Source organism: Pogona vitticeps, chromosome 3, assembly GCF_051106095.1.
Source record: "Pogona vitticeps strain Pit_001003342236 chromosome 3, PviZW2.1, whole genome shotgun sequence".
Lineage (NCBI taxonomy): Eukaryota > Metazoa > Chordata > Lepidosauria > Squamata > Agamidae > Pogona > Pogona vitticeps.
Genome location: NC_135785.1, coordinates 127,039,830 through 127,050,011, shown reverse-complemented (window position 1 = coordinate 127,050,011; position 10,182 = coordinate 127,039,830). Strand labels below are relative to the sequence as shown.

Sequence of the window (10,182 nt, the reverse complement as noted above, 5' to 3'; positions counted from 1 at the left end):
TTTGTTATTTTCGTTTTGTAGAGGAATTATATCTTTTGGTGATGGCTGGGGTTTGGAAATGATTGGTTATGTAAAGATGTCTTGTTTTGCTTATTTAAAATAATTTCTTTCTAAATACTATTTTTCTAATAAAATAAGAAAATGCTAAATGTCTGGAAGTTGGCTTCTTAGATAGACCATAAGCTACTATAGTTAATTGGCTACTTTAAATTGATGTGTTCAATCAGGCCACGTTCATGCTACCAATATGGGGTCCTACATATAAAAGAGTACTAGGATGATTAGATCTCCTAGAACTCCTGTAAGTGTTTTGTTCTTTGTTAAATCGGGTCAGACTTGGGAGAAAGAATGATTCAGCTGCCCTAGGGTAAAATTAATGGACCCGGTTTTGCCTGATAAGGAGCTGATCATTCCGGACCCTCTCTGTTCCGTGGAAAAGCAGTTTCTTCGGAAGCTTGTGTTTTCTGACAAGCACCACCATTTCCAGTGCTCTAAGACTTGAAAAGAAGCAATGGCCTGCTGCCCTCTTCTTTCCATACTAGGCTAGGGTTTTGACTTTTGTCCCCCCATCTCTCTTTTTTACACAGGTACCTGTGCTACAGGTGCAGCTCCCAAACCACTCGGCTGTGTGTGACCACAGCCATTTCAGTAAGCACTGCCTGAGCCTTGCACCTGAACACTGGCAATGGTATCGTCAGACAGCTATGGGTCAGGTGCAGTACAGCTACACAAAGGCTCTCTGCTGTCTGTCTATCTGTCTTCTCTTTGTCGAAGATACAAGGGTGCTTCTGAGGCAAAATACTAGTGTCCAGGCACACTATATTCCAAGCACCCTTTCTTTGAACCTGCTCAATAAAATGCCATCTACAACAACTGTGTCAAGTTTGTTTGTTCTTGTAATTACATGATAAGACAAGTAGGCTCAAGGCCTTTCTCCTAGGGGAGGATGCGGCAGGAAAAAGGAAGGAACATAAGCTCCCTTTTCCATCATAATATCAGGGGAAGGGTAGAAGAAACCCATGGCTTGCCTTTAACATGGGTTGGGGAGTGAAAACAAATGCAGAGGGCCCATCCATCCATCATGAGCTCTAGGAACAAGGTTGAGAGTGGGTGAGGCCTGTGCCGGCTGTCCAATAATGACCCAGGAGGCTGAGGGTGGGCAGAATGCTATTCTATGGGACCCAAACTACCCTCCCAGAAATTAACCAGGAGGCTGAGGGTGGGCAGGATTAGGGCCGGATGGATCCACGCACCCCCCCTCCCAATCATGAGCCAGGAGGCGGAGGGAGTGGATGGGAGCCAACCTGGCTGTCCAGTCATGGGGAAAAGAGCCCAAGTTAAGTCCCTAAACATGACCCAACCAGAAAAGAAGACAGGAAGATGGACAGTGAAAGGTCAGACCCTGAGCTGTGTAGAGTTGTGTCAGAGGGACTAGAGCCCCTGTGATCCCGAACATGCCCAGCCTAGGAATTGTTGCCCAAAGTACATCTCTGCACAGCTCTAGTTGCTATAGTTACCATTGATGATGAGTTAGAAGGGAGGGAAAAGGAAATAAGACGAGGCCATCCCACGGAAGGAGGGTGGCATCGCATGTAGGGAGGTAGCGAAGAGCAAGGGGATGGGTTTCGGGAGGAGAATCCTTAGAAAATGCTTGGGAATGTGAAAGACAGCTCTGCAGTTCCAAAAAAGTGGGGAGAAGGCAAGACGGATCACATCCTGCAGCAGCTTGCTTGCCTCATGGCTCAAAGTAGGCATGGGCCACGTCATCCCACAACTGTACCTCCTGTGGATCCTGGCCCTGGGATGTTTCCCCTATTACATTCAAAGCACACATGGGGCGTCATGGCTATAACAGCCCCCACATCTAGGGGCATCTATGGGGCCAAGTTATGTAGCACAGCACACACTAGCAAGGTCTTTGACACCTTTTCGGATGTGCGGAGCAGGCAACCCCCTGCTTGCTGCAAACAGCAGAAACACGTTTTCACCACCCCAAAGGATCGCTCTGTCACCATTCTGGTTTTCCTGTGCACTTCATTATAGTGGCTGATGCATCCAGGGAGGTCCTCGGTGTACGGTGTCTGCAGGAATGGCCATAGAGGATAGCCCCAATCAGCTGGAGTGGGGAAAACATGGTCATCAGCATCTGTATGAGTCCTCCCTGTTCCCTCCCATTTGCCACGCACTAAACTTACCCAGCCACCAGCCTCACCCGGCGGGCCAGCTCTACAGCAAAAGAAGCAGACTGGATGCCTCCAACACGTGGGCATCATGAACCCATCCAGGCATAGTGCCATTCACATAGGTGAAAGTTCCCTGGGCATTAGCAGAGGCTATCATGTTAATGGCATTTACGAGGGATTTCTCACTTCCCCTTTCACCTTTTTACAGCCGGGACCCTCCCTCAGCAGGCATTTCCCAGTATACCTTACAAGGCTGCAGCAGGCAGGGCCGTGACTCCCAAACCCCCTCCACCGATGAGCACCAAATGCTTTTCCATTCAGGAAGAGTCTCCCCAAAGAGGCTAGAACCAGGGATCTGCTGGAGAAGCGTCACAAAACCCATCAATCAAAAAGACTGCATTTGGCCAGAGGGCTTGTCAAGCGCATCACCACACCGTCCTCTGCCTGTCTTCAGAAAGACCCTTGCCTCCCTGGTGACAGCAGTGGGGGAATTGAAAAGAGTTTAAAACTCAGTCCCTCTCCCTGACACAGAGATTCCCAGGTTTTGGCAACTAGGAAAGCTGCCACTCTAACCCTCTTTCAGAAAACAGAGCAGAGGAAAGGCCAGAGTTTCTTGGAACAAAAAAGCAGTTTATTTTGAGCTCAAAAATCACAAAGAGTCACAAATGCATTTTGTGTGAATTCAAGTGTACCTACATGTTTAGCTTGCGGGGTTCCACAGGGGTCGATCATCTCCCCAATGCTGTTTAACATCTATATGAGGCCGCTGGGTGGGGTCATCAGGGGGTGTGGAGTTCAGTGTCATCAGTATGCTGATGATACTCAGCTCTACATCTCATTTCCACCTTCCGCAGGAGATGCCGTTCTGTCCCTCCAGTGCTGCCTGGGGACCGTACTGCAATGGATGCAGGAGAACGGGCTGAGGCTGAACCCGGACAAGATGGAGGTACTAAGGGTGGGCGCCCCCACAGTCGGGAGCTTGGGAAACTCCCTCTCTTTTGGGGGGGTGACCCTTCCTGCTAAGGGTGGGGTCCGCAGCTTGGGGATCCATCTGGACCCGGCTCTCACTATGGAATCCCAGGTGGCGTCGGTGGTCCGAACCGCCTTCTACCATCTTAGGCGGGTAGCCCAGCTGCGGCCCTATCTCGATGTTGGGGCGCTCACCACTCTGGTGCATGCGCTCGTAATCTCAAGATTAGACTACTGTAATGCGCTCTACGTGGGGCTGCCTTTGAGGCTGTTGTGGAAACTTCAGGTGGTGCAGAATGCGGCGGCCAGACTCCTCAGTGGGGTGAAAAAATTCCAACACATCTCACCCACTCTGGCCGCATTGCATTGGCTGCCCATCAGATTCCGCATCGACTTCAAAGTGTTGACGCTTACGTACAAAGCCCTAAACGGTTTAGGGCCTCGAAACTTGGCGGAACGCCTCCTACCACCAAGATCTACCCGTGTCACTCGCGCGAGCCAGGAGGTGAGGCTGAGGAGCCTAATGCCGAGGGAGGCCCGGAAGGAAAAGACAAGAAATCGGGCCTTCTCGGCGGTGGCTCCTTGCCTCTGGAACAACCTTCCCCCTGATATTCGCACGGCCCCCTCGCTCGGTATTTTCAAAAAGCAATTAAAAACATTGATGTTTCGGCAGGCCTTCCCTCCTAGTTAATTCCTGATCCCCTTCTCTTTTCTTTCCTAATGTTTTAACCTAATTGTTGAAAGTTTTCTATTATGTAATTCTGTTGTTTTTATAGTGCTATCCCATGTTGTAAGCCGCCTAGAGTGGTCTATCGACTAGATAGGCGGGATATAAATAAAATAAATAAATAAATAGCTAATAGCTACCTGTTTATATATTTTGGATGTCTTATTCACTTCACAGCTCCAAAAAGAGTGGAGAGGAGAGAAAGAAGGCTCCAGCAATGACAGAGCCATCTTGGCTGTGAAGAATGCTATCTATAGGCCTTGAAACTGGGGAGGATTTTTTGGCTTCGCTTGGTGTGCTAATTAGGCACACCTGGTGACCTCAGGAGCTACTCTTACAGAAGTTACCAATTAGCTGACTTCAGGAGGGACTGCACCTGATTGGTTGGAAAGGTTGCAGGCTCTGATGAGGGTTGATGGGATATAAGGCCAGCCAGAGGAAATGGCTGAGCTCAGCAGTTCTGGGCGGCAGCTTTATTCTGGCTGGGACATGTCATTCAGCCTGCTGTTAAGAGGAACTCTGCTTGAGCATTGAAACCATGTTACTCTGTGGGGAGAGCTGAGAGGTAGGAAGCTGTTACTGTTTTTGGTGGGAACAACTCTTAGCTGCCTAAATTTCAGGATAGGCTTTTGTCCTTAAGGTTGCTTTTGAGCCTGCATGTGCTTTTGCATCACCCTGGCTCAAAGTATGACTAAGTGGTCAGTGTATCCTCTCTGTAAGAGGCTTCACACTTGATTAATAGTGAACCTGGAAGAGTCTAAATTTTTTTAACTGGGTCAGCAGTTCCTTTCAACTGGTTTAGCTTTGCTTGGTTACTCAGAGGAATACATTTCCCCAGAACGGTGTTAGTCTTTGAGTATTGATTAGGTGGAAGAGTTGCTTTGGGGCGGCATATACCTATATGCCATGCTTTGCTTTTTATTAGCCCAGCATTGGAGCAGTCTGCAGTTTGCCAAATATCAGTAGAGGGGACGGGGTGGAAGAAAATGCCAGGCCAGTGTCTGCCTTGTTGCCTGCCACCTCTTTCTATCTCTTTTTCCTTTCAAACGTCTCAGCTTGCTGGGGGTGGGGGGTGGGAGTCACACTTGTAGAGTCTAAACTGATCATTTCCACAGGGCTTTTGAACTTAGACCAAGCACTGAGAGTTTAATTGTTTTAAGTGTCTGGAGGGGATAAAACCCCTTCATCTAAGGCAATGCTTCTTAACCTTGGATTACTCAGGTGTTTTTGGACTGCATCTCCCAGAAGCCTTCACCACCAGCTGTGCTGGCTGGGGTTTCTGGGAGTTGCAGTCCAAAATCACCTGAGTAACCCAAGGTTAAGAACTATTGCCTTAGATGAAGGGGTTTTATCCCCTCCAGACACTTAGACCAAGCACTGAGAGTTTAATTGTTTTAAGTTCAAAAGCCCTGTGAAAACGATCAGTTTAGACTCTACAAGTGTGACTCTGCCCCCCCCCCCAGCAAGCTGGGACATGCAAGCTGATCTAAGGTATGATGAGGAAAAGATTGCACAGTTTTTGATTACTTTCCTTTTGAGTTTTAGCCTTTGAGAGGTAGATTTTTTCCTCCATTTAATATTTTCCATATGAAGCAATACATGAAGATATATGTTGTGTTAACAGCGTACATTCTTTTGCATGTTATGTCTTGCCAGCTTCTGCATTGTCATTTTGGTTTATTTGGTGTGCATTGTGTTTTCAGACTTTTGAAGTACATCTGTGTGCTGATTGTTGAATGAGCATCATCAGTAGCGAGGAAGAAACATGGCAGAAACGGCATGCCAATTGCTATGATTGTCTCGTAGAAATGAAAACTCTTGACTGGAAACTGTTAAATAAGTCAGGTAAACCTTAGAAGGAACTATTTCTTTTGTTCTTCATTTTAAAGAAGCTTATTTAAGGCACATAAAATAAACAGATGTACAGCATTTTTTTTTAAAAAAAATCTGGGCCTTGTTTTATTTATCCTCTGAGAAAACAATGGAGGAGTGCAGAGCCATCTCTTCAGCATATCAAATTAGCAGCCTATAACTATATCAGGGAAAGCAATCAAATAAAATAAAACCAGTGGTGAGCAAAGCATCATTAAAGAAGTGGCAGAGATACCGTAAATCTGTTCTTGCACAGGACATCATTAAAGGGTGGTTGGAATTGGACAGTCTTCACAGCCTGTCCAGGAGCTATTAAGGGACTTGTGTCGCAAGGCCTTTTCCCCGCATAGCAAACCAGATGTGCCTGCCAAATGCCTGTCAAAGTAAGTGACTTTTCTGTTTCAGAAAAAGGGTGCATCTGAGCCGTCTTTACAGGGGAAGTGATGGCCTCTGCTGCCAGTTTAAGTACACAGGGACTGAGTGGAGGTGCAGAGTTAAGGGCTGTAGTAAATCAAATGTTGTGAAGTGCTGCATGTGTGCAGGAGAATTTATTTTTGAAGTTTATCTTTCCAGCATTTCTGTGAATGCTGATTATTGTTTTCTTCCCTTTAATTTAATGCTGTAAAATACTTTAATATAAAGTATAAATTCTTCTTACAGTTAGTGCCATGGAGATAATAAATGTTAAAAAATAGAAGGTTTATGTAGGATTGGACAACATTATGACATTGTAAATCCTTTTTTGAAAGGTCTCCACCTGATATTGTTTAAAACCAAATGAGAACTGTAACACAGTGGTTGAGAACATGGTTATGAATCGGTGAAAACTCGTGTTTATCCCTGTAACCCTAGGAGAGGGTACACAGCATCACTTAAATTACTTCAGACTAAAAAACCAATAAAAGCAGAAGTCAAAAAGAGTGACTGAGTGTCAGGAATTAAGGTCAAAGCATACAGTTGATTCAGGTTTGTCAAACGGCCAAAATCAAGGTGTGATTTCCCACATTTACACTATTTTCATCTGATATTTTTTTCCTTGTGTGAATAAGAAAGATTTTGTGTGCCAGATGTTAAATTTCTATTTTACATATCTTATTCTAATATTCTTGACTGACTTTTTGTGGATGGAAATGTCAGGGTTCTAGTCCCTAGTGTGTTTTTCTGCTTAGAACTGTGTTACCAAATGTGAACTCAAACAATGCAGGTTTGTTGCCTTTAGTGCTTCTATGAACATACAGCAGAAGTATTTCAGTGCAAAAGTACATATTCCTGGAAAAAAAAAACGTTCTCACCATTGCAATTTTGTCTTCTTTTCTCCCTGCAGAATGTCAGAGATGTACCCTTTGTGTTTGAAAGCTCAGTGAGCCATCAAATGCAAGCGCGTGAACTCTTGGTTGGAAGAACTGGAGTGACTGTTTTATATTTATTTATTTATTTATTTATTTATTTGATTTATACCCCGCCTATCTGGTCCAAACGGACCACTCTAGGCGGCTAACAACCATAAAGATAATATAAACAACGGAGACAGACAATTCTAAAAAAGAAGGCACTACATTAAATCATATAATACACAAAACAAAAAACAAAGCAAAAAAGAGGGGGGTCAAGAGGAGTATGATGGAAAGGCCTGCCGGAACAACCAAGTCTTCAATTGCTTCTTTTTTTCTTTTTTCTTTGTATTTTTTATTTTTTATAAGGGATAACAAAAAGGAAAAGGGAATTGGGATTGATGAGGAAGAGGGGAGACAATAACATACTTTCATCCATTCTGTACCTATTGCCATATCAAGATTTTAAATTATTCTATTTACTCTTTTCTGCCTTCTAGATTCAGTTCTCCTTTCAATATGTACTGTTCACAAGCTGCCTGTTGATTCTGTCCACTTGTTAAATAGATCCCATCTTTCTGTTGCCTTTTGCAAGGGATAGTCCTTCATAACTTCTGATAAAACGTCCATTTCGGCTATTTCCCGTATCTTTTCAATAAGATCTTCTTGTTTCGGTACCGTTGATCTTTTCCAATTTTTAGCATATAAAATTCTAGCTGCCGTAACTATGTATATAACTATATAATTCTTTGACTTATCTATATTTTCAGGTATCATACTCAATAAAAACAGTTCTGGGGTTAATGGCACTTTACAGAGCAATATTTGTTCCAACATTACATGTACTCTTTTCCAATATTGTTTCGCTACTCCACATGACCACCACATATGATAATAGCTTCCCACTTGTGATTCACATTTCCAACACTTATTTGATACATCTGTATACATCTTTGACAATTTTTCTGGGGTCATGTGCCATCTATAAAACATCTTATATATATTCTCTTTAAAGTTCCCCGATCTTGTAAGCTTTATATTATTTTGCCATATTTTCAGCCATTGATCAATATCAATGTTATGCCCTATATTTTGTGCCCACTTAATCATACATTCCTTAACCATTTCATCTTGCATCTTAATTTCCAACATATAATTATACATTTTCTTAACAGTTTGTTCTTTTGAACCTAATAAAAGTTTGTCAAAAATCGTTTGCTCTAAGTAGAAGCCTTCTATTTTATCTTTTGTATATCTAGATTCTAGCTGTGCTCTAGGCCACCACTCTATATATATATTCTGTGACTCTAGCTCTTCTTTAGACTTTAGTTCACCATCCTTTTTTAATAGATCTTGATATTTTAAAAAGTTTGTTTTTGTCATAAGACTGGGTTGGATAAAGGCCTCTAACGGTGACACCCATACAGGTATTTTGTAATAAATTTGTTGTACAACTTTTCTCCACATTCCCAGTAAAGCTCTTCTTATCATATGTGAATTAAAAAATTTTTGTTCTTTGTCCTTTTTATACCATAAATAGGCATGCCAGCCTAATTGCAAATCATGCAATTGCTTCTTGAAGACACCCAGCGAGGGAGACCTGCGGATCACAGGAGGTAAGTTGTTCCAGAGGCGAGGAGCCACCGCCGAGAAGGCCCGATTTCTTGTCTTCTCCTTCCGGGCCTCCCTCGGCGTTAGGCTCCTCAACCTCACCTCCTGGCTCGCGCGGGTGACACGGGTAGATCTTGGCGGGAGAAGGCGTTCCGCCAAGTATCGAGGCATTCTGCATCTGTGGAAACATCTAAGGCCTGAGAGACATCCTAGACTGTAGTGATCACCAAATGAAAAGGCTAAAGCTTTAGGTGATCACAAAACAAAGAGAAAGCAATTAACTTTAGAGAGAAGCAAGAAGTCAGTCCACAGTAAATGTCTGCCGGCGGAATTCCTAGGGCGACGCCCCAAGAACTCCCTTTCATTAACCCTAACAAACTTACAGATTGTTACCTGTTCTTGAAACATAGTCCAGCAATTCTTTCAACCTAAAAAACTTTCAACCTGTGGCCGATGACCATTGGGAAAAGGAGAGAAAAATGCCTCCTAATGAGACTTCAGTTGCCACACTTAATAGCAAAAGAAAAACAAGGGAAAGAACACACCTGGCAACAGGAAGGGACCAAGGGGTGTGTTGGGGAGGAAAAGACATGAGAGGGGCTAGACAAGTGCGGAAATCACGGAATGACAACTTCCTGGGGGTGAAAACCAGGCTTGTGCTGGCCGCAATTGTGGGGCAGGGGGAGGAAATGGACAGGGCTTGGGTCATGGAGGGAGTGACTGCAGAATGGGGGTGGGGGTGGGGAACCATGCTTGTGCTGGCTGGAAAAATACAGGGGTGGATAGACAGGGCTCGTGTCGAGGAGGGAATGACTGGAGGGGAGGGGGGAAAGAACCGCAGTTGTGGTGGGCAGGAAAAGGCCATGGGCATTAGAGGAGATGTGTCGAGGAGGGACCGACGAGAAAGTGGGGCGGGCGGGAGGTACCATGCTTGTGTTGGGCCAGAAAAGGCAGGGTGGGGATAGACGGGGCTTGAGGGGAGGAGAGGGTTAGGGATGAAGGGGGATTTGTGGTGGGCAGGGCACGCCGTTAGGAGCAGATAAGGCATTGCGGATAGGGCATTTTATTGTTTGTGAAAGGGAAGGGGTGGGCGTGGGAGTGGAGAGGGATGGACAAGTGGGGTTTATTTGCATAATAGAGGTGAATGAGAAGAAAGGAAAGTTATTTTCTCGGGTATGTAAGGGGAAAGTGAAACAATCATTCTATGGGTGTGTTTCTACCCATTTAATGCACGCTTCTGCTAAAATAGTGTGCTATATCCCAAACTCCAAAACAGCCATCCAAGAAGCTGCAAACTACCCAGTCTATCAGAAGTGTTTTCTTCTCTCTACCCCAAGAGAAAGTCTGAATACCTGACTGAATCCTCTTCAGGAAAGCCCATGGAAAGCATTTCCTTGATATCCACCCAGGTAGGGCCTGAGAAATATGTCCCCCATGCCAATACTAAAATTGCCCCATGAGTGGAACTTCCTGGAATGAGACAATGCAA

General features: G+C 44.6%; 1 long non-coding RNA gene across 2 annotated transcripts; it reads left to right on the top strand.

The window, feature by feature from the left end:
• Window positions 1–3,259: 3,259 nt before the first annotated feature.
• On the top strand, window positions 3,260–8,360 carry LOC144588247 (uncharacterized). Of its 2 annotated transcripts, none has more exons than XR_013543700.1 (2): window positions 3,260–4,444; window positions 7,076–8,360. It is a non-coding gene; the product is annotated as an uncharacterized LOC144588247 (long non-coding RNA). The 2 variants fall into 2 exon arrangements; XR_013543699.1 differs by lacking the exon at window positions 3,260–4,444 and adding an exon at window positions 5,591–5,724.
• The last annotated feature ends 1,822 nt before the right edge of the window (window positions 8,361–10,182 follow it).